At 36.1% G+C, this 22,782-nt stretch overlaps 1 pseudogene; it reads right to left on the reverse strand.

The window, feature by feature from the left end:
• Nucleotides 1-276: 276 nt before the first annotated feature.
• Nucleotides 277-20,594, reverse strand: LOC122144790 (annotated as a pseudogene).
• Nucleotides 20,595-22,782: the final 2,188 nt, after the last annotated feature.

Genomic DNA, 22,782 nt, shown 5'->3' on the forward strand with positions numbered 1-22,782 from the left:
AAGCAGCTGATTTATTATATATAGACATCAATCTCAAAATAATACAAGTCTACTTTATGATCATATTTTTTAAAAAATGATCTCCTTATCTACTAACACTTTGTTCATGTTAACCTGACATGCTTTATTTTTAACATTATTTGTGCGGTTTTTGTACAGAAATAAAAAAATAATAAAGAAAAATTATCAAAACATTTACATGCTACATCAAAAAAACAGAATAGCTTCTCAACACTGTAAAAACATACGGAAAAATAATTTCTGAATGAACAAAAAAATCTATATTTTACATATTGAACTACATACTGATGCAGAAATATCAACTAAAATCTATTTACATTTGTGTCTGAGCAATGATATCTTTTTTATCTTTGTCATTCAATTCTTTGAGGTCAGCCTTTTCTGGTTTATGCAAGTCTTCAATGGTCACTTGTGGAGTTGGATGCTTGTACTCGTTGTACTCAACGTAAAGGTAAGTTACCATAGTAAGGGCAAGAACAGCCAGAGCAACGTAGATTTTGGTGGACAGGGCAGATGAAATGTGCTGTAAGCAAAGGCTATAACAAAAAACCGAGTGGTACGTGACTCCCACATGCGGTAGTTAGCAATGCTTGCTTCTTGTGGCTCAGCAAAGAGAATGCCATAAAGTGCTGCAAATGAAATAAACACACAGCATAATGATTATACAATATATTTGTAAATTTGAAAAAAATATATTAGGTTATATTTATATTATAAAACATGTTAAAAACATCCATTGAAAGCATTTCCTATAAATATTTTATTTTAATATTTAATTATGTTATTTTTTATTATTAATAATTATTTTGTAAAAATGTAAAATAAATAAATAAATAAACTAAAAGCCCTGATTTTAGGCTGTTTATAATTATAGACGTTTATCAGACTTTAGCACCAAAAAACTATCCACATTTTATAATTTGTAAGAATAGCTTAACTGTAAATAGATCACTAAGTAGTATGCAGTATAAAGCACTCACCATTTGGTTTGTGTTTGCCACACCGGCGTCTGCCATCCCCCAGACGGGCTGGAAACACTGAAGAACACTCCCAGCTGGTCTGGATGAGGCCCCGAACAAAAGACCCAGGGGATAAAACAGCCCAGGTTTGTCGCTGCAGCTGTGAAAGTGTAGTAAGACAGAATGAACATAGATACTAACAACCCATTCTTAACCTTTAAACCATATGTAAACCTGTTCTTGTATTACCATTCAAGCAAAAACAGGGGGGATATCTTCCAGTGTATTGAGCCAGTCTACCAAAAACGCGAATGCTGAGCACAGGGAGTTACGAACAGCACCAAAGCAGATCATCACAAAGCCCACATAGTGTATTCCTATCGCACAAGTCACATAGTTCTGCAGTGGGGTAAAGAGGAGGTCGCAAACAGCAACACAATTACATTCATATTTCATTAGAACTGAATTAATTGTATTCATGTACTCCCAGTCTGTAGGGCCATAACCACTTAGACAATAAGGGAGACAAGTGCCCCCCCATAATAAGGCCTATATGTAAACTTATTGCAGTTTGCACAATGCTTGTCTTGTTGTTTGGATGATTGAAAAGTTTGTTTTTGATATTTAGGCCTGGTCGTGCTTATAAAACCTTAAAAGCAAAAAGAACAATGTTGCTTTGTTAGGGACATAAGGACTTGGCACTTAATCTGGGACTGAAAGCCAAAAAGGACCCTGGATTGTATTGTTCTAGTTCGACAATGTTTGACAATTACTTACATTCACTTTGGATTTTACTTATATTAAAGCACACAATTAATACCACTGTTGTTGCCAAGGTGCTTTACAGACAAAGTAAAACAAATGAAACCCAAGAACATACAGAGATAAATTGTAAAGTAAGGACTCTAAAGATGCAATGACACCCCTCAATACCCAGTAGAATTAAAAGCCTTGATGATAATAAATTCATTTTTAACCAAGTTTTAAATGTAAATATAATTAGAGTTGCTCTAAAAGATATTTAGGGGTAAAGAATTCCACACAGTCTACGGTGCAGCTACCCAAAAAGGCCAACCCGATCACCCCTAAGATTTTTAAACTAGACCTAGGAACAGTTAGAAGCAGCTGATCAGAGGACCTTAAGGGATCTAGTAGGCGTGTAGTGAATTTTAAGAAGAAGATTCTGTTACCCGTGCAGTGGTAAGTATGTGCCAAACCATTTAATGATTCAAAAAACAAACAATTAAAAGTTTGAATTCTATTTTGGAACACTACTGGCAGCCAATGACGGAGAAAAATAGAACTTGGTGTGATGTGTGCTCTCGTTTTTGAAGTGCCTGTCAGCATCCTAGCTGCTGCATTTTTGGATTGTTTGGATAAAAACCAGCAACCCTGGAAAAGCCTTGTGACTGTCCCATAGACTGCCAACCGTAAATCCACAAAAGTGTCAAGGGTATAGAATAAGCATACAGTAATATGGAGGAGACACAGAGGAGACTGTTTTGACAAAGGAACTAGTTGAATAAAAGTCATTATTTTTGTTTTCTTCTCCGTAACATATAACGCGAAAAGTGTTCCACTGTCGTCTTCATATAACCCAGATTCCACGTGGTCTGATGGCAAGATGGAGGGTATTCTGACACAATGACTTTATTAACTGTTTATGAGATCTTGATCACTGGTATTTTACTTGGCCGTTTGAGGGACGCAGGGGCTAACATGCCTCCTGTTTTTCATCCAAAATATCTTAAATGGTGTTTCTGAGAGGACGAAACCAAAGCTTTTACCAGTGTTTTGGAACGACATGGGGAGGTAAAGTGCATTATTAATTACAATAGGTTTTCATTCTTGGGGTGGGGTATCCCTTAAATTTGGCATAGCAATAATTGCAAGTCGGTATCAAAATTAAAAACACCCAGAGTTTTTCATCCATCCCCATCCTTTTAATACGTAAGTGCCAGGTGGGCCCAAGGTTGGTTAACAGGCCTACACTCTGCCCCACAAAAAATAAGAATCCTCTCTTTTGTTTTCATTAGTTTTAAAAAGTTAAAATCAGGCCAGCCTTTTATATCTGTTAAACCTTCTAAATAGAGGGTTAGACAATGATTTTGTTGTAAGGGTGGACTATATTCTTCGTATCGTCTGCATAATAGTGAAAGAACATTATACTTCTTAAGATATACCCCAATGAGCATAGATAGAGGAATAAAAGTTATGGGGCAAGAATCGAACCTTGGAGGACGCCACCGGTGAAGGACTGAGGATAGATAAAAATTACACACACAACAACACACAAAACAAAAATCACCTTCGAAAGATTTTATTTGATAAATATACTTACACCACTGAAGAGCACTCTGATTCCTGCATATGCTCAAGACAGAAACCAAGATAGTGTGGTCCAGTAGCAAGCGCAACGGTCGGGACCGCTAAAGAGGCGAATAATACCAAAGAGGAGTGCCCCCCGGGCGCTCCAGAGTCAACAGTTAATAAAATACCATGTTAGACTTTTCCTAAGAGTGATCCGATTTAAAAGTCTACACTTACTATTGACTCTTTACTATAAGCGTCCTAATTACTATTATATTTTGCGTTATGTCAAGTCGTAGCTATTTTGGTCATTCAGGTAACAAAGAAAGAGGCTGGTCTGCCTCCGCGATCTCAAACAACGCTCGTCAATGCTCAAACTGGACCATGATTCGCACATCACATTGGAAGGTTAGGCAGAGTTGTTACTGTTACACAACAAAACCAATGGCAAGTTTGTGCGACCGCCATTACGTTTTGACTTTAAAGAGAGCGAAGGTAAGATGGGAAAAAATGTTGCAACATTTTAATATTTGCTAACTTGTTTAACGCTAAAGCGCCCAATAATACACCTAGGGGATTTAGTCAAACGTGCGCTCACTCTGTCCCTTCCTCAACTATGGTATGAATTTCCTACTGATTGCACGTACATGTCTTCCTTGAAGTGGTCACCATGAGACAATAGACACATCTTGTGCTTTCGGACACCACCGTGATGACGGCATGCCAAATTAAATGTGGTGCATATGTTAAAAATATCAAGTTGTCAAATATTTTCATAATGTTGAGTTTGGTTGTGCAAACTAAAAGTTCCTTCAACTGTCTCGTATTTTCATTTAAGGGTGCAGTTAAAAAATAGTGAGTATAATAGATCCCCAAAGATTGTTTGAGATTTTGAGGTGTTACCTTTGTGGTCTCATTCACATTGCAAAGGCGACATAATCTTTTGCTTGCATACCACAATGTCACGATTGTCAGTATGCTGGATCGAAGATAACATGCTAGCACACAATCAGAAGCGGATCTCTTCAATGAAGCGCGTTGATAGTGTCTAGCCCAGAAGGGGCTGCAACTTGACATGGTCTTGCTCCTTCGTTCTTTACGCAATCTCCTATGGGCCAGATTCATCTCCGGTACTCGATTCAGTTTTGTTGCCAGTAGATATCCAACCCGCGCACAAAATATTGATCGTCATTGAACTAACACTCTCTAACCACCTGCATTCGGACCAGGAACCCACTGAGGTTAGACAGTCTTAATGGAAATGAATGAAAACTACATTTGTATATTTTCTGAAAGAAATGTAAATGGTGCTAAGCGCTGCTAGGTTGCTCTTGGCGGATGACTTATGAACTGAAGTTTAATAATTAGGGTTTTTTCAGCAATAACATTTTAAACACCACTAAATAACTCTATTTTTAATAGAAGAGGAGTAATCTGACATTCAAAGCTAGATATTGTATAAATGAAGTCATTCAACAGTTCACCAAGCTAGCTTTTGGACACCATAGAATGATTGTTAACCCCCACTGTACTGCTAGTATTTGTTCCACTAGGTTGTCTTGCTGGAAGGTTTAGTTTGCGACTGTGAAATTTCACGCATGATGTAGCACCACAGTAGCTCTGCAGGTTTCTCCTCAGGACTTCTAGAAAATGAATAAATGCTCAGTGTACGTTGTCACATTCAAACCAAAAAAATCTATCGAATAAAAGTACATCAACAGACACTGCCGATGTAATATTTAGTCTCAGCGGTTCCTATAGCGTAGTATCGCTGGCCAAATACTCTGGAGATTCTGCATGAGAGTTCTCCACACACCGCTGATGTTACTGAATAATGTAAAGAAAAAGATGCAGAAATATTGTTGAGTGCGAGATTGAGCCTTTCTTGTTGAAGTATTCCTCCTGGCCCGGCTGTTTCCATCTTTAGTGTTGAGATTAGGTACATTTTGCAGAGCCACGAAACCTCCCAATTACCTTCAGAATGGCAGAGGTGGTCACATCAGAGACTTGGCCCTGCAGAGAAAAAATGATTTCAGAGAGGCGCAAGCTTTCTAACTTAACTGAACTAACACAAACACAACCTTTAAATGCTGAAATGAAATGTTTGGGGGATCAGTAAAGCAACACAACTGTTTTCAGCATTAATAATAAAAAAGAAATCAGCATATTAGGAATGATTTCTGAAGGATATCATTTGACAATGATGCTTTGCATTACAGTAATAAATGACATTTAATTTAAACTGTAATCAGTTATTTTTTGATCAAAGAAATGCAACTTTGGTTGGAAAGAAAGACTTCTTTCAAATATATTCAAAAATCTTACTGATCCTAACTTTTGACAGTATATAAAAATATATTAAATATATAACAATACAAATATATCTGTCTTGTATTTAACACATAATGGCCCTTCCATGCCTAGTATTTGAAAAAAACTGTGTCTCACACGTCGCACAAAGTCGTACTCGAACTCATACTGTCGATAAATATGCTTGCATGGTTGTTTATATTGTTCAAGAAATCAGTAAATGAAAAAAGGCAGAGAAATGTACGCACCAGCCCGGTGCAAGGTTTCCAAAGGAATATGCCACATAACAGCCCATTGAAAGGACGATGGTCCATTTACAGCCCAGATTTTTGATCATTATCGGAGGCAGAAACATTGAGGACAAAATGATGGCTCCATAGATGACACTGAGTGAAATAACACCCATTCCATTCTCTGCATTGAGGCTGCTCTGTAACGTACAAACATGCCTCTGTCAGTATAAGCACATCCATAAATCAATATTGTCATTTTCAGTGGAAGAGTCTTTTTTTCATTCTGTAGGGACGATTTGAAAGACAAAAATGCTTTACATCAGTCATTATGTGTTTAAAGGACAGCTTTTAATAGCTTTAACTGTTTCGGGGCTGTTTCATTTAATTTTTTAAGATTTTGTTTTTAACTCGATTCACTTATTATAATCTTGTCTCCCATCTAACTTTTTAAACTTTTATTTATGTTAAATTAATTATGTGCTTTGCACCTTTTCTGAGCAAAACTATCAACGGATCATATTGTAAATATATTTGTGTAGATATTTATCTTAAACAATTTAGAGACACATCACCAATTTGAAATACGTAGATGTGATCATCACAATCAAAAAGATGTTTACATCATGTGCATTGAGACATGACATCACGGCATAACTATCAAACTGTGTCCAAACTGCCGTACGAAATGAAGAACACAAGCAACACATTCGGTTATCTCAGATTTCTAATTTCGTTACCCTGTAAAAACTCTGCCCAGCCCCCCATATGCTGTGAATGAAGAGCCAGAATCACAAATGAAACCACAAGGACAGTGTTGGTGGGTCGGCTCATCATTTTTTTAGCCTGAAATATCCGCGTGAATGCTTTATAAAGAGAGGAGAATTGCTTCTAGTAACATGTTCCTGTTAAAAACGAAAACAGAACTTTAGATTTATTTGGAAGTCACACTGACTAATATAGCAAGGCTGAACACACCTCTAGGACAAAGTTCAGTGTAATGCAGTCATAAAAGTATCCAGTTTTTGGATGACTAAAGCTGGGTCAATTGATAGACAAAACCTATCCGTTACTGAAATGTTTTTCTAACACAAGTTTTCCGATGCTTTGTCCCATGACACAGAAACACATGTTGATGTATGTCTCATAACACTGGACTCAAAAACATTGACCTAAGTTAAAATATATATATATATATAGTATATATATATATATATATATATATATATATATATATATATATTAAAGGCAAGCACTAGTATTTGTCACTCATAGTGGTGCTAATAGTCTTTAATGTAGTTGTCAAATGGAATGTTTTTATGATGTCCATATGTTGATTGTTTTATTGTGCCATTTTTCCGTCGCTGTATTCGACATGTGTAACTGTAGTCACGTCAGCCAAGATATATGTGCTGCCCATTTCCCATAGTAATATGCTTTAGATGACAGATTTTACTGCACAGTTTATCTCTTGAATCTGCAAACACAAAAGAGACTGGGTGGCTGGGATGTCTTGTTTACTCCTGTATTTTTTTTATCATCCTTGGTGACAAAAAGAGACTTCTTTCAAAAACATTCAAAAAACTTTTGAAATGAAACTAAATATCAGTTTTTTAAAACACATTTTATGGTAGCTTCCATAACCCTTCCATAATAATAGCCAAATCAAACTAAAAGTTTATTTTGTGGAGTAGCTTTACATAACAATTCCATAATAATTTATAATAAGTATAGGTAACACTCTTTATATTAAGATGTCCTTGTCAACAAATATTACCGTGTACTTACTATTATAAAACACTTAATTATGCATATTAAATGCGAAATTACACCCTAAGCCAAACCTCTAATCCTAACCTCTAACCACATAGTAAGTACATGTGAATTAATTCATATTACTCAATACTTAAATGTATAATTACACAGTAACAAGGACACCTTAAAATAAGTTGTACTCCAAGTATGTTTATAACTATATATAAATGTAAAATAAAATATTTTGATCAAATAACTCTAGAAATCTCTATTCTAATTCTGTTCTAAACAAACCTTGACCCTCTAACACTATAATTCTCTATTTTTTTATTGTAAAAAATGACCCTGTAACACTAGCATTTTCTATTCTATTTCTATTATTTTGACTTGTATTTTCTATTCTTTTCTATTTTTTTTATTTTTAAATGACCCTTGATTGACACTAGCGTTCCCTATTGTTTTTCTATTCTATCTACTTGTTTTCTTTTTATTATCATTACATTAAAAAAATACTCTTGCTACATGTTTATAGGACTGCGATTAGGCTAACCTAAGACTTTCACATCGCACCTTACAGATTATTGCTCGTTGTTTGGTTTTGATTGTGCTTCGCTTAGATCAATATTTGTATTCATCACTACCATATTATATAGAGCTCATATATAACCAGCACGTGAAATGTGAGTCGGTCTAGCTCCTATGGCATGTGTGCAATTCTAAGAATACAACACGAGAGAGAATATATACAGCAATATTCTGTCATGAGAGAATTCAATAAAATTACAACAACAAAAATAATAAAAGCAATAACAATATAAAAACATTACATGTACCAGTAAATGATCTTAACTATAGAACCCAATAGTCATAAAGAGCCTACGGTATTTCTTAAATACACATGAACATTGTACAAGAGTCAAATGTGCATCTGTGCATTATACTGTAGTCATAATAGTCAGATAGCACAGGAAGGTAGCGAAAATGTGCCGAATGTTCCAACCTGTTTGTCCCTCATTTGTAAACCCCACTTTGGATAACAACGTCTGTCTAACATTCTGGATTCTAAATTCCAGATATTAAACCAGTCAGACGTGACTTGACTTTACTCAAAAGCACATTAGAACGTGTGTACTAAACTCCACAAAACTTTCTGAACATTAATAAATTATAAGCTTTCCCGCTATAACGCTGTCGATTTGCTGGGCGTCGTCGCTCTCTCCCCAGTAGTTAATATTATAAATTAAAATCTAATTTCTACTTCTCATTAGTAGCAATTGCATCTCCTGAATCTGCCACAGCGACAGTCGGTGATATGGGCTGGTCGTTGGCGGTAAAATTGACATGTGTTGTTTATTATTTTAGCGCATAGACGGTACGTGCCGGAGTAGACAAGATTTTACTACATCCAGGCCGCCCCTATAACTGCGGTTCGCAGCTAGCTTACTCCTACCGGAACAAATCTAATACCAAACAATGTAAAACCTTATGAAGTGTTTATTAACACTAATCTACAGTGACAAACCACTCGCCCTTAATGCAGCGTGTATAGCCCATGTCACCAACAACATTAAAGGCTTGTCAGTTCAAATTCAAAAACAGTTCAACCGTTCTCTTATAATGGACGCTCGATGAGCCGTTAGTTTCATAATTTACATTTCACACCCTTACTGTACTTACTTGTCAAGTGAAGCGCATTCATTTACTATACTGAGGTTTGTATTCTTTTATTTTCCAAATCCAAACCTTGACACTTTCTGTGGCCGGTCATAAGACATATTGTTAGAGACTTGTGTTGACATGTGAATGTAGTCCCTACAAAATGCTTTCAAGCCAGGCCTTTACATGTTGTAGTAACAGCTTATCGCCTTGTAATATAGATTTCATAGCATTGCCTCAACATGCCTTACTGGGTTTATTCAAGGGGAACCTATAGTTATCATGATCTCGACTAGTAGTGGTTACAATGAATAGTATTAATCTGTAACTGATGATGAGTGGAGTTTGTTTGACAACCGATTTACGAGAAATTTTAGCAAGCTGCTCACTAAATGGGATTCCCTCTGCAGTGAGGGTTGTTTACCCATGACCTTAAATAGTGTAAAAAGAGTGTTAGAACGTGGTATTTATTATCAGGAATTATAGGCTATGCCTGATACTAATATTCATTCCGCCTGTATCTTTGTCGAATTCTTTTTAATACAGGCCTATTCTTTGCACAGTTACGTATTTGCACGGAGGGACATAATTTCTTAATCTCTTCATTTTCTTCACAGTCCCCTTCAAGCAGTGTGTTTCATCAAACAACATCAAAGCATTATGAAGCTACACCAGATTTGTTCTTTCAGGTTATTTTTTTCTGAATATATTTATCATGGCTACATATGCATAAGTTAGTTTATACAAGACTTATGATTAGATTTATTGAGGAAGATTTGTTTAATTTACTTTTATTGTGACACCTTTTACAGTCCCCACTCTCAGATAATATTTTAGAAACTGGATTAGGCAGATGCAGGATAAAAAATAATAAACTGCTATAATCACACTGACAAGTTGTATCTGATTGCGAAATTAACATTGTTTTACTATCCAGCTGTGACAGCTGGGAGGTGAAAAGTCACAATTGCACATCATTGTCTCCTAACCAGCGTTTATCAGTGCATTTCATTATTTCCTCATTCATTGGAAGTCGTTTACAATAACTATCTGAAGTGGATTACAATACACATTATAAGAAGTTTATGTAGAGTACAGTAAGTGTCTTGCTCTAGAGAAAAATGTTTCTTAAATTATGCTGATTTAAATATAAGACTAACCGAAACCTTTACCATTTTTGTCAATAAAAAAATGGATGTTATTTAGTCTCTAAAGATGGTTTGCCAATTGTTGTGTGCATTATAGGTGTATGTACCCACAATAGGCTTTAAGGTCTTATAATATAGATTTTGCTAACTAATCACAATCTAGATTTCATAAGCACAGGAAGACCCTGACATTTTCTGCATTTGAAATCTATATTAATGTACTGCAATACACAAATTAGCTGAGAAAAAAAGATTCACTCCCTGCGATAATTATCTGCTTCAGAAGTAGGGTTTCTGGTTTTTTAGAGCAATAGGCGCTTTCACTGTCATTCTTCTTCCATTTGATCCCAAAAGTCAGAACAAGGAGGCAAGAAAAAAAAATGTGATATGTTTCTTTAATTCACCTAAAGTCTGTCAGAGATTCTTATGAAATTCTACTTAAGTACAACTAATTAAGTTATTCCCAAGCACGTTGTTTAATAGAGTTCTGACAGCTTTATTTTCAAATTATTTCCTAGAAACCAGATTATTTTTTAGAAATATCCTATTCATGTAAGCCACTGTCAAAATCTGGCAACATATTCCATAAGGCATGTTTCATTATTACTAATTACTCTATATTCTCCCAAATGTTTCTTTCAAAAGGTTGCGCACAGGTCTCAAATCAAACAATTAAACTGGGGTTTATTTAGTGCTATATATTTTCAATATTTTTACATTTATTAATATTTTGATTTTTTTTGTCTCAGTTTTCTATTTTTTTGTTTATTTATTTTAGTTTGGACAATTCTTTATTTCTGTGCTTTTTTCATGTTGACCGCTCAAATGCACATTAAAAATAAAATAAAAAAGTACTGATATAGCACAATGGGCCTAGGAATTCTACAGAAAAGTAAATGAAGTAACTTTCGTTAGTATACCCTAAACTACGATAGAATACTCTGGTATGCCATAGACCGCCATACTGAATTCAACGCGCGTAGGAAAAGGAGACGAGATCAAGTAATTTTTCACAGCGCACAACTTTTTAAAAGTGTTTTATTCGAGCTTTTAGGTCTACTACTTTTTTATTTTTTGTTTTTTCTCAGAAAGACATGTTTTCGTCAGCTGAACAATCCGTTCGTTGTGTGCTAAACAAAAGGTGCTCTCGCTTCAGTGTTGCCAACTAATTTTCAGAGAAAGTTTGCTATAAAGGAAGGTCGATTTGTGGCATAAAAAGTTGCTAAATGAACTTGTATAATAACGCAAAAGTTGTGTCGCAACATCAAATCAGCAGCAGAAACACTATTTTTTATATATGTTAATTTAGATTTTGTTTGTGTCAAAATAATATGCATATATATAATATTAAAATATAAATGACTGTATTGTTTAAATTCATTGAAATTACTGAACACTAAAACATTTTTTAAAGTTTTTTTAATTGATAGTAAACTAATACTACACCTTCCCACAATTATGCTGTTATAGCAGTGATATTAGTAGTTAGTTAGTGTGCTACAATCTAAGAAAAACGTCTGTAAAAAATAGGGCACAATCACTATGTGTAATATGAAAGAGATTTTCCCGTATTGAATTTTATTTTTATTTTTGTACAATTTTTTTGCCTGCATTTTAAAATTGTCACACATTGTTGTTTTCAGGCTTACCAGGGTGATAATGGATACTGTCCTGAAAAAAATACTAGTATTCTTTCCATTTTTCTTACAGAGTACCTAACTGATCAGTCAATCGCAGGTACAAGCTATGTACCAAAGGGTATTCATACATTAACATTCATACTTTTAGATTTATGATTAACAAACTTGGAACAATTGCATATAGCACATTCACGTGATTGTGTGTATGCTTGCCGTAGGCATCTTTGGTTTCCTCTTTTTTTTGTAATAAGTTTGGATGGGAAATGTGGTGGGTTCTGTGACTTTTGTATTGTCTTGAAGTCACTGTATCAAAGTTGCTAAAAGTTACCAAATAAATTTAATAACCTAGCTAAATTTTTGCCGTAGGTGCTTTTGGGGTGGAAAAAGATTGCAAGGTAATCTGAAACGTTGCTAAATTTAGCAACAAAATTGCTAAATTGGCAAACACTGAGTGGGCTATAAATCCATTAAACACGCTGGACTTTCAGTCCCTCACGTCCCATCGTTTTTATTTCTCTTTTCAAAAATGTAAATTTGGCGCTAACCTGACAAAGACGTTTCTGGACCGTTGTTTCTCCTCCGTTCTAACACTAGGGTCCACGTTTAACAAGTCTTGGTTAGAGGACATTTAATGTAGGCTAGAATGAATTTTGATTTAGTTGAATTTTAGTGGCGTCTGTATTTAGTCATTTTGCTCCTCGGGGTGTTACACAGGTGCCTTAGCAGAGTAAGTAAAACCACATGCTCAATCACGCATTATCTATTCGCAAACATATTTCCAATAACCTTGAAAGAGTTCCAGATAATTACATCAGGAACACTAAAAAACTATTGTTTTAAAAAAAAATCATTTCAACACTAACAAATTTATTTTTGTGAAAGGTTTTTGCATAAACTGTGTGCTTTTGCAAGACCCTGTTTTTCTTTATATGAAAATAGTTTGATATATTGTTATCTAATGATATATAGTTTTCTCTGAGGCAGTGACATCAAAGGTAATAGGTTTGATTTTCCCTAGGAATGTATGAACTGATTAAATCTTGAATGCAATGTTGAATAAATTGCCAATAATGTGCCAGAGATGAAAATGTAGTGCATGAAGTTCTCAAACAGGGTTAGAAACAGCACCTCCCAGGGGAACTATAAACAGACCGTTGACGTGCCTCTATAGGAGTTTGTCTAGTTTTTCCCTCAGTTGTGTCCAACCCCCCAAATCCCCAGCGGACTGCGGGAGATATTCATGCGGCCAGTGTTGCCGTCTAATCCGTCCCAGGAAGTTAAAACTCTCTCCATGGGCCCCGACCAAGCTGAGAGACTGAAATAAAATTATATAAAGAACAGCCAACCAGAACTGCAATACATGCTCCGGAGGAATACCCTTTTGCTTACCTGGAGGAGCATTTTTTATTGCTTAAGAGTTGCTCATTTCACTACGGCTTGTAAAACCTTAATTTGGAGTTCTGGTTTCTGAATCATGGACTAACCAAAACCAGTCATACAGGGTCAATTTTGTCGAAAATTTGTATTTATATCTCATCATCTGAAATCTGAATAAATAAGCTTTCCGCATTGCTGTATGGTTTTTGTTAGGATAGGAGAATATTGGCAGAGATACAACTATTTGAAAATCTGGAATCTGAAGGTGCTTTCAAAAAATCGAAATATTAAGAAAATTGCCTATGAATGTTGTCCAAATGACAGTTCTTCAGCAATGCATATTACTAATAAAAAATTTAGTTTTAAATATATTTATAAATAGAGACATTTGCAAAAAATATTTTCATTGAACATGATCTTTCCTTAATATCCTTTATGCTTTTTGCCATAAAGAACAAATAGTATATATTAACTGACCCCTAGATCCACAAAACCAGTCTTAAAGTTGGCTGGGGTATATTTGTTAGCAATAGCCAAAAAATACATTGTATGGGTCAAATTTATTGATTTTTCTTTTAGTAATATACATTGCTAAGAACTTCATTTGGACAACTTTAAAGGCAACCCTTTATCAATATTTAGATTTTTTTTGCATCCTGAAGATTCCAGATTTTCAAACTGGTTTAATCTCGGCAAAATATTGTCCTAATCCATGGCAACCATACATCAATGGAAAGCATATTTATTCAGTTTCAGAGCCAATGGTATAAATTCTAAATTTTGAAAAATTTAGACGGGGCCTGATGCTTGTTTTGTTGTCCAGGGTAAATATAGAACTAATGTATAACGACTATATTATTAGAATAAAAATAGACACAATTTTAGACATTATTAACAGTATAGAGTGAAAAAACAGCGTGGATTTCCATGGAATGAAATGCTTGAGTTCATATTCAGATCTTTAACTGCAGACTTTGGAGACCTTGGAAAGTGTGAGGACAGGTTTGAGACTGGTTTTTTTTTTTTTTCATGGATGGGAAAAATCTAAGTATAAAAAAAGATCTAATTTAATCCTATTACTGTCTAGAATAGACAGCTATTTAATTAGTCAATTATTAGTGCAGGTAATCAAAGGTTAATCTATAATGTGACATATTACTAAGTGAATCTGGATGTTTAATAATAATAATAATAAAAAAAAATTTAAAAAAAAAAAAAAACATTATTATTTGGAAATTAAAAATTGGATTACAAGGACATTTTGGGAATTTGAAATTACATCCAGGAAACCTAGGATATCTTATTCACAATCAGTTCTGGAAATTACTTTAAGAATGTAACAGTGATACTTTAACATCATTGAAATTAAATTATTTTTATTAATATTTTGATTTAGTTATATTTTTATATTTTTCATTATAATTTTAATTTTATTTTCAGTCAATGTTTTAGTAATTTTTGTTTTCTCATTTTTATTAGTTTCTTCAAGTCTACATAGTTTTTATTAATTTGTATTTCAGCTTTGTTACTAGCTGAATTATATATATAGTATTTTAGCTATAGTATTTCAGCTTTGCAACTAGCTGAAATATATATATATATAGTATTTTATTTTAGTTAATGTTTATATTATTTATTATTTCTTTTTCATGCCATTGACTTCAGTTAACTATAATAACCCTGCAAATGTAAATAATGCCAGTTCAGAAACTTCCTACTGGAGGCGTTGGAAGCCATTCATCCAAATGCATGTTAATTAAGTAGCTGAGTGCATGATGTCATTCCAATGCTAGGAGGCGCTGGTTCTCGTTTGATCCAGGCATTTGCCACCATGTTCCTGACCCACACAACCTCATTTGTTTTCTTTTGTATATGTGTGGTTCAGCAGGCGAGGCGGTTTTTCCCTGCTGATAGCTACCGATGACATGTGTGAGTCACTCGCACAGCGCCCATTGTTTGCTGTTTGCTGATGTGGATGTAGATCTGGAGGGCATTTTATGTTGCTGGTCCCAGCACAATGCACAATGGTACAGAGATGCTGACACCCAACAAAAATGTCTTTATTTAGCAAAATTGAAACGGCTCACAATGACACGTGTGTGCTTCACCACTAGTCCTCCTGTTTTCCCTCACCTCATCCTCCCAAAAAGAGAGAGACAGGAAGGGAGAGGATGAGGGCTTTCCATTTGTTAGGTTGAACCCAGACTTCCGAGTCACGCAAAATGATTGTTTTGTGAAGTTTGTGAAGGGCCTCTAAATTTCTTTTGTCTGTTCTGCAAAATCCAGCAATTTTTTAATACTACTGAAGAAACAGGGAAACGATTGTTGGTAGCCTATTTAATACCCATTTCATATATGATGCTACAAGTTTAAGATACTTCACTTGTCGTGCAGGGTTGTGGATGTAATCTTTTTCATCAGCGGAGGAGGGAGAGGGGGGGGGGAGTGAGGAGAGGGAGAAGAAGAGGTAGGAGGGGAGGAGGGGGAAGGGGGGAGAAAGGGAAGGGGGAAAAAGGGGGAAGGGGGGGGGGAGGGGGGGGGGGGGAAGAGGAAAAAATGGAACGAGAGGAGAGAGGGGGGGAAGGGAAAAGGGAGGAGAAAGGAGGGGGGGAAAAAGAAGGGGGGGAAGGGAAAAGGAAAGAGGGAAAGAGGGAAGAGAAAGGGAAGAAGAAAAAAAGGAGAGAGGGAGGGGAAGGAAGGGGAAAGGGGGAGAAGGGGAGGGGGGGAGAAAAGAAAGGGTAAGGAAGAGAGGGGAGGGGGAGAGGGAAAAAGGGGAAAAAAGTAAGAGGAGGTGGAGGAAAGGGGGAGTAAGGGGAAGGAAAAAGAGGGGAAGGAGGAAAGGGAGGGGGAGAGGAGGGAGATGGAAGATAGGACATCCTTCCCTCAGCCTCTGTATTAAGCAGGTAAGAGAGAGGAAGGAGGGAGAGGAGAGTAGAGGAGAGGGAGGGGAGGGGGAAGAGATAAGGGGGGAGAGAGTGAAAGTGAGGGAAGAAAAGGAGGAGGTGGGGGGAGGGAGGAGGCGTAAAAGGGAAGGGAAGAGCGGGAGGGGGTAGAGGGAGGAGGGGAGGGGAGGGACGGAGTTACAGCGGGACGAAGAGGGAGAGAGAAGAGGAGGGGGTACAGCAGAACGGAAAGACGGGGTTTGAGGAGGGAGAGAAGGGGTGGGAATGTGTAGATTAATGCAGGAGAGGGGCATGTCAATGTAATTTATAAAGAGGAGAGATGACACAAAGGATTAGGGGAATTAGAGGTTATGGAGAAAGGGGATGGAAAGGGGAGAGAGAAAGAGGGGAGGAGAGGGGGGGTTGAGTAGACATAATGTTCAAAAAAAATATAATAATAATAAGAGGCGGTAGGAGGAGGGCATAGTGATTTACCGGGGGCGGGATGTGAATAAACATGGAAACGTAACAGGGGGGGGAAAGAGGATATGATTAAGTAGAGAAGAGGGAGTAGGAGGAGGAAGAAGGAGGAGGAGGAAGAGGAGAGGGAGGACAGAGGAGGGGAGGGGTCACAGTTGATGTGTAAACTGGACCCATTCAGTGAAATTTTGGTGAGATTATGCAGGTGCAAAGTGAGGGCCAGACTGATAAGGAAGGAAGAACAGATGTATGCGTTACAAGAAGCAGTGGTCACTTCTCGGTGAAGGCAAGCAGCAAAGGTAAATAGAAAAGAGAGGGGGTGTAGGAGAGAAGAGGGAGACTGGGAGTAAATTGAGAGGGGAAACATGTCTTTGGGGTGTTCAAAAAAAGTAAAAAAAAAGGAACATGGAGAACATATTGTGAGGTCACATTCCTAGGGAAAGTCAGCAAAATGTCAAAGGATCGAGGTAAACGGAGAGGCAGTCTGAAATAGGTGACTACATTTGCAAACCATTAAGTAAACTATGGGGGAAGGTCTAAATAGTGGGTGATGAGGTAAGGGTAGTTTGAAAAGGTATCAGATGTACTTAGCGCCTGGACCATGTTGATATGATCATGTGATCTACAACAACTCAGTTGCATCCCTTAGCAATTCACAAATCATAAGTCTTTTGCCATGGCCTCATGGGAAAAGTAAGTGTCCATCAGATGCACACTTGCCATTTGACTGACGCTGGAAAACATAGTAGGTTCATCCTGATACTTTTTCGCCTAGCCTGTTTCTTGTCAAATATTATGTTTTCCAGACATAAGTACTTTTTTGGTGCAAATGTTTTTTCAGCATTAGTAACTGTGTAGTTTAAACACGACCGTATCTGATTTTCGGATGTAATGCCGACTTGGAAGGAAACTATTTTCTGTGACGGTGTTGCAATAGACTTTCCACTCGAGGCCCACTATAGGGAAAATACGCTAGAAAGAATAATGCAGTAAATGGGGAAACTATTTGACAGAACTACAAACAAGTGTTTATAATTACGACAATACATGAAAGTAATATGATGATTGCAAGCTGGTACTTCTTATCAAAGCATCATATAACAACCCAGTTAAAAATTACTGGAACCGGATGGACACGCACGGAACGAGAAAACCTTGCATCGTTCAACGGTTACAAAAGGTCCAAATCCGATATTAAATGGACACATATGATAGTACTGCTACCCCGGTTCAACATGTAGTGTGACCATGTGTCGAAAACGTACTTTGAAAGACTTGCATGCTTTATTTTTGCACCGAGATGGAGGGATGAACACAAAAAGGAATTACCTTGGTCTATAAAAACTGTTACTGCATCTATAGAGACTTCTACATATATAAGTTTAAATGCAGGTTTACCCAGGTTTTCTAAAGAAAAATTAATGCATTGCTTATAAAGTTTCTATCATAATTTGGGACATCCATGATACCTGCTCATCTAGATATTTCAAAGAAACAAAAGTAACAAAACCCATTGTCTCAAACTCCTTACCATATCTGCATGATCAATGACGATGAGACAAAGTTATAATGGCTCTTTCTGTTCATGTGTGTATTCAGAACTGAGTCAGTATGGGGGGCCTGCATGAGTGGACACAGACGGAAGACATATTAGCGATCCCTATGGTGAGGCATTTAAAGGCAAGGATTGTTCTGCTTAATATGGAGTGGTGTCAAGGTCAGGAAGAAAGCAATAAGACAGAAAGGGAGTTTAAACTGTGACAAAAAAAACTAGCATGAATATTCATTTGCCCCTTTTTCTTATGCTCATCTTTCACAGCAACACAGTCCTGACCAGTTTTTATTTCAGCTCTGGTCTAGAGAATCAGAGAGTGAGGGTGGCTTTCCGCAACCTTCTTACTTTCCCAAAATGGCCGTTTTAATTAGGCTGACAAATTACAGTCGACGTTCGCGGCAGCTAGGGATGGGGAAAAGAAACTGCTGGGGACATTTGTGTTCCTCAAGCTTTCGGTTTTGTCTGCTGACGTGTAAAGAGACGCAGAGTTTAGCCAGCCGGTGGGAACCTATTATGTGAGACAAATAAAAGGTTCAAAGCACTACCATTCAGAATCTTCTAGAAAGTAATCAGACTTCTTTTTTAACTCTGAATATTTTATGTACCACACAGATGCTTTTAAATATTTAACAAGCATTTGTAAAGTGTTATTTTTATATAAGTGTCGCATTTTCAGTTTTGTAATGTTCTGATTCAACAGTTATAAATCCACTCCCACAGATAAAAAATAAGTTAGGATCACAAGGTCTCAAGTTTATCCATTGTAAGCGAATGCTACAACTGCAAAAAAAGTACGTAAAATTTACAGTAAAAAAAATGGCAGCTGTGGTTGCCGGAATTCTACCGTAAAACAAAAAGTACGTTAGCAACATTTTCAGGGTTTTAACTTAAATTTACATTTAAATACCGTAATTTTATCAAACTAATGAATATAAATGTTGATATACCAACCTATTGAAGTACTGAAATCTCTTTTTGTACCTTTGTAATACACTGATAACCACCACAAATGCAGATGATGATGAGAAAGTTCACATGATGAACAAAAGCCTATCACAAGCAGCTTTTTAAACATTAACATATATAGAAGGTGGCACAGTGTGAGCCACACCAAACACTAAACACCATAACAGTAACACACATGAAACTGAAATAATGCAATGCAACATTCATTTAACACAACATTAGCTTTAACACACAACCTTAATATACAAATCTGATAAGAAAAAACTAAGAAATATAGTAATTTCAAACAACAAAAAATCTTTTTTTTCTTTAAATGTAAACGCAGGGAAGTCTGCGGAATGTCAAATTTAGCAGTTATTAACTGTATATACTAGGGGGAATTTACCGTAGTAACCATTTTACCAGGTTTTTAAAAACATTTTTTACAGTGCAGCTTTTTGACCGTTAAATTCATGCAATTTTTTACAGTGTAGAAAATGTAGCTGATTTTCCAAGCAAAAAACCACCAAAAAACCATTTTACACGTAGTATATGCTATGATATGTAATATTCAGAGGGTGGGGGAGATAGGGGATTCTCCCGGTTTATATGTCTCTGCATCTGCTAAGGATTTATTTTATTTATTTATTTATTTTTTCTCATTGCCAAGTGAATGTTAAAACTCCCCACCCGGGTGACACTAGGCTACTCCTAAAACACACCATACAAAAATAACAAAAATAATAATATCTTTAAAATATTGGCAAGTAACGTTGCAACCTTGCAAACAATAAAATAAGAGAAGGACTTTAAATGTAAGTGACACGCGCATACGCAAAACAAAGGGAACAATAACATCTTAATGTTCAAAAATTTTAAGAAGATTTGTGTTCCTTTCTTTTCCTGATGTTTGTTATTTTAAAAAAATTATATAGGCCACTTTTTTAATAATTTTTTTTTTTTTTTTAACCAGTTAGGCATGTTGACAATAACGTAGCCTATATCTTCAACATACTCTATATATGACCAAAAATGTGTAGAAGACAGGTTTTCAGGTGACTTTTAAAATTTGCTTTGCTTGAGAAAACACAAAAATATAGTTACAGCGGTTTTGTTGTTGTTGTATCTTGGGATTTAGTCGAGATGGTTTTTGCATAAACATGCACAATATGATTTTTCGGCAACTGAGATCTGACAGCAACAACCGCATTTTTTTCCGCTTGAGCGAGCACTTTGCGGACAGCTTACCTTGCGCACGGAAATCAGCCACAGACCAGCAAAACACTGAGAACGTGCTACAAATTTCCTACAATCCTGAAAAGTCATAGCGACAGAGTGGAAACCAGAAAGCTGTGGAGAATCGCTTTCCCTGAAGCAAACCACAACTGGTAGATATAAAGAAAATTTCCTGCTGTTTTGGCAAATAAATCATTTTACATACTTATTCCTAACTCTTTAAGCTTTAAGTTACATTTCAAATGACAAGGAATCAACTCATAATCATGTTTATATTAATTATCCCATGAACTTATTCTCTCAGATGGCCTGGGTATGCAGAACGTTCGCAGTTTATATGGATGGAACGTGGACCATAAGGCCAATGAAGACATAAAATAAAGACTTCAGTGTAGTGACAGGAATTTAAAGGTTCATAAGAGATTTATTTAATCTGCCAAACTTCAACCTCTGGTGAAGAAAAAACAAAGAGTTGTGAGTAATTGCATGGACTTAGCCGTGGGATGTCTCATTACAGTTATAAAAAGCCTTCTCTTAAAGTAAGTCCATTAAAAAATTCGCCAAATTGTGTCATCATTTACGCATGGGAAATGCGTAAAAAATATTATTTTCAGCAATATGTATTTGGCTTAAAAGCATGAGTGTTTAATAATGAATGCTGGCTGAAGGTTGTTTTAGATTATATTACAGTGGACAGTGGTTTAGTAATTCTGAATGGATCCGTATAGTAACATGTACTGTACAGTCAGGTCAAGGCAGCTGGTTTAGTGATCTTTTGGCATCTCCCTGTGATCCTGTTTGGTATCGCATGCTTGACTTGTGCTAATTTTTATAAAAAGTACTCTAAACAAATGTTCTTTCTTTCTTTCTTTCTAGAGGGTTGGCACTTTCTTTTTTCCACATCAAGCACTGACTTAGAATATAGTGCATGAGTCATTCTGAGCACTTTTATGATACATTTATGGTGCTTTTTTGCATCATTTTTGAAGCTTGAAAGCATTATTCCCCAGTTTGACTGAATAAATGATGACAGAATCACATTTTTTTGGCTGAAACTCTTCCTTTAATCTTCAATCTTACATTCTTACTGTGAGAATCCCCTGTGTATCTGAACACTGTCTAGACGGTTGTTTCTTCATTTTCAGACACATCAGCAAGAAACAAATTCTTTTGATATGCAAACACACTGTACTTTTTCTGCTTCCACTCTAGGCAAATTAGCTCAAAATTAGCTTGCAGAGGAAAAAGTCTGAAATAAGAATATGCCAAATGAGAGAAACCTTAAAAATATAGAATATTTCACCTAAAAATGCAAATTTACTTAAAAATATACTCAGCCTCAGGTCATCCAAGATAAGTGTTTTTTCATTTGAAAAAAAAAAAGTATCATTTTACTTGCTCAACAATGAATCCTTTTTGGTGAATGGGTGCCGTCAGAATGAGAGCAGATAAAGACATCACAATAATCCACACGACACAAGTCCATCAATTAATGTCTTGTGAAGCAAAAAAGATATGTTTGTAAAAAAACAAATCCATCATTAATCTTCTCACATCAAAATCCACCAACATACTTGTTTAGAAACAGCTTTGGATGCTTGATCTATGCATATTCCTTTCCTGATTCAGGCGAGATGACTTTTATACTGGAGAAAATATTATGGATGGAGGACTCCTATTTTCAGGAAGCAACAATTTGAAGTTAAAAATGTTACAGTGATGGACTTTTTTCTTACAAACATGCAGCTTGTGCAGATTACTGGATTATTGTGATGTTTTTAGCTGTTTGGACTCTGATTCTGACGGCACCCCCGCATTCACTGCAGAGGATCCATTGATAAGCAAGTGATGTAATACTTTAAATGCTAAAGAAGCAAACTTATCTACATCTTGAGGATGAGTACATTTCAGCAAATGTTCATTTTTGTGTGAACGCTATTCCTTTATTGTTTAATGGCTGTTCAAATAACAAGATGCTAGAACCTTTGCAAGACAGTGAGTTTGCTAGATGATTTTTTCTTCTTGCTGTGCTTGTGTGTGTATGTGTGTGGTGGTAACTCTCTTCTTAATGCAAAAGCTGCCCGTTGCTATGGTAAATGCAATTAACAGGTGCAACTTCAAGGCATCTCTTTTTCACTTAGCGTCTCATAAAGCATCCCCCATCATGTTTTATGGGTCTGTTTAAGCTGGTGGGTCCTCTTCAGACCGATTCGACGCTCATCACTCACTGAATGCAAGGAAGAGTAACTTATTAGTTTGTTCCATGTAAACTGAATTG

The sequence above is a fragment of the Cyprinus carpio genome, unplaced genomic scaffold (genome assembly GCF_018340385.1).
Source record: "Cyprinus carpio isolate SPL01 unplaced genomic scaffold, ASM1834038v1 S000006759, whole genome shotgun sequence".
NCBI classification, from domain to species: domain Eukaryota; kingdom Metazoa; phylum Chordata; class Actinopteri; order Cypriniformes; family Cyprinidae; genus Cyprinus; species Cyprinus carpio.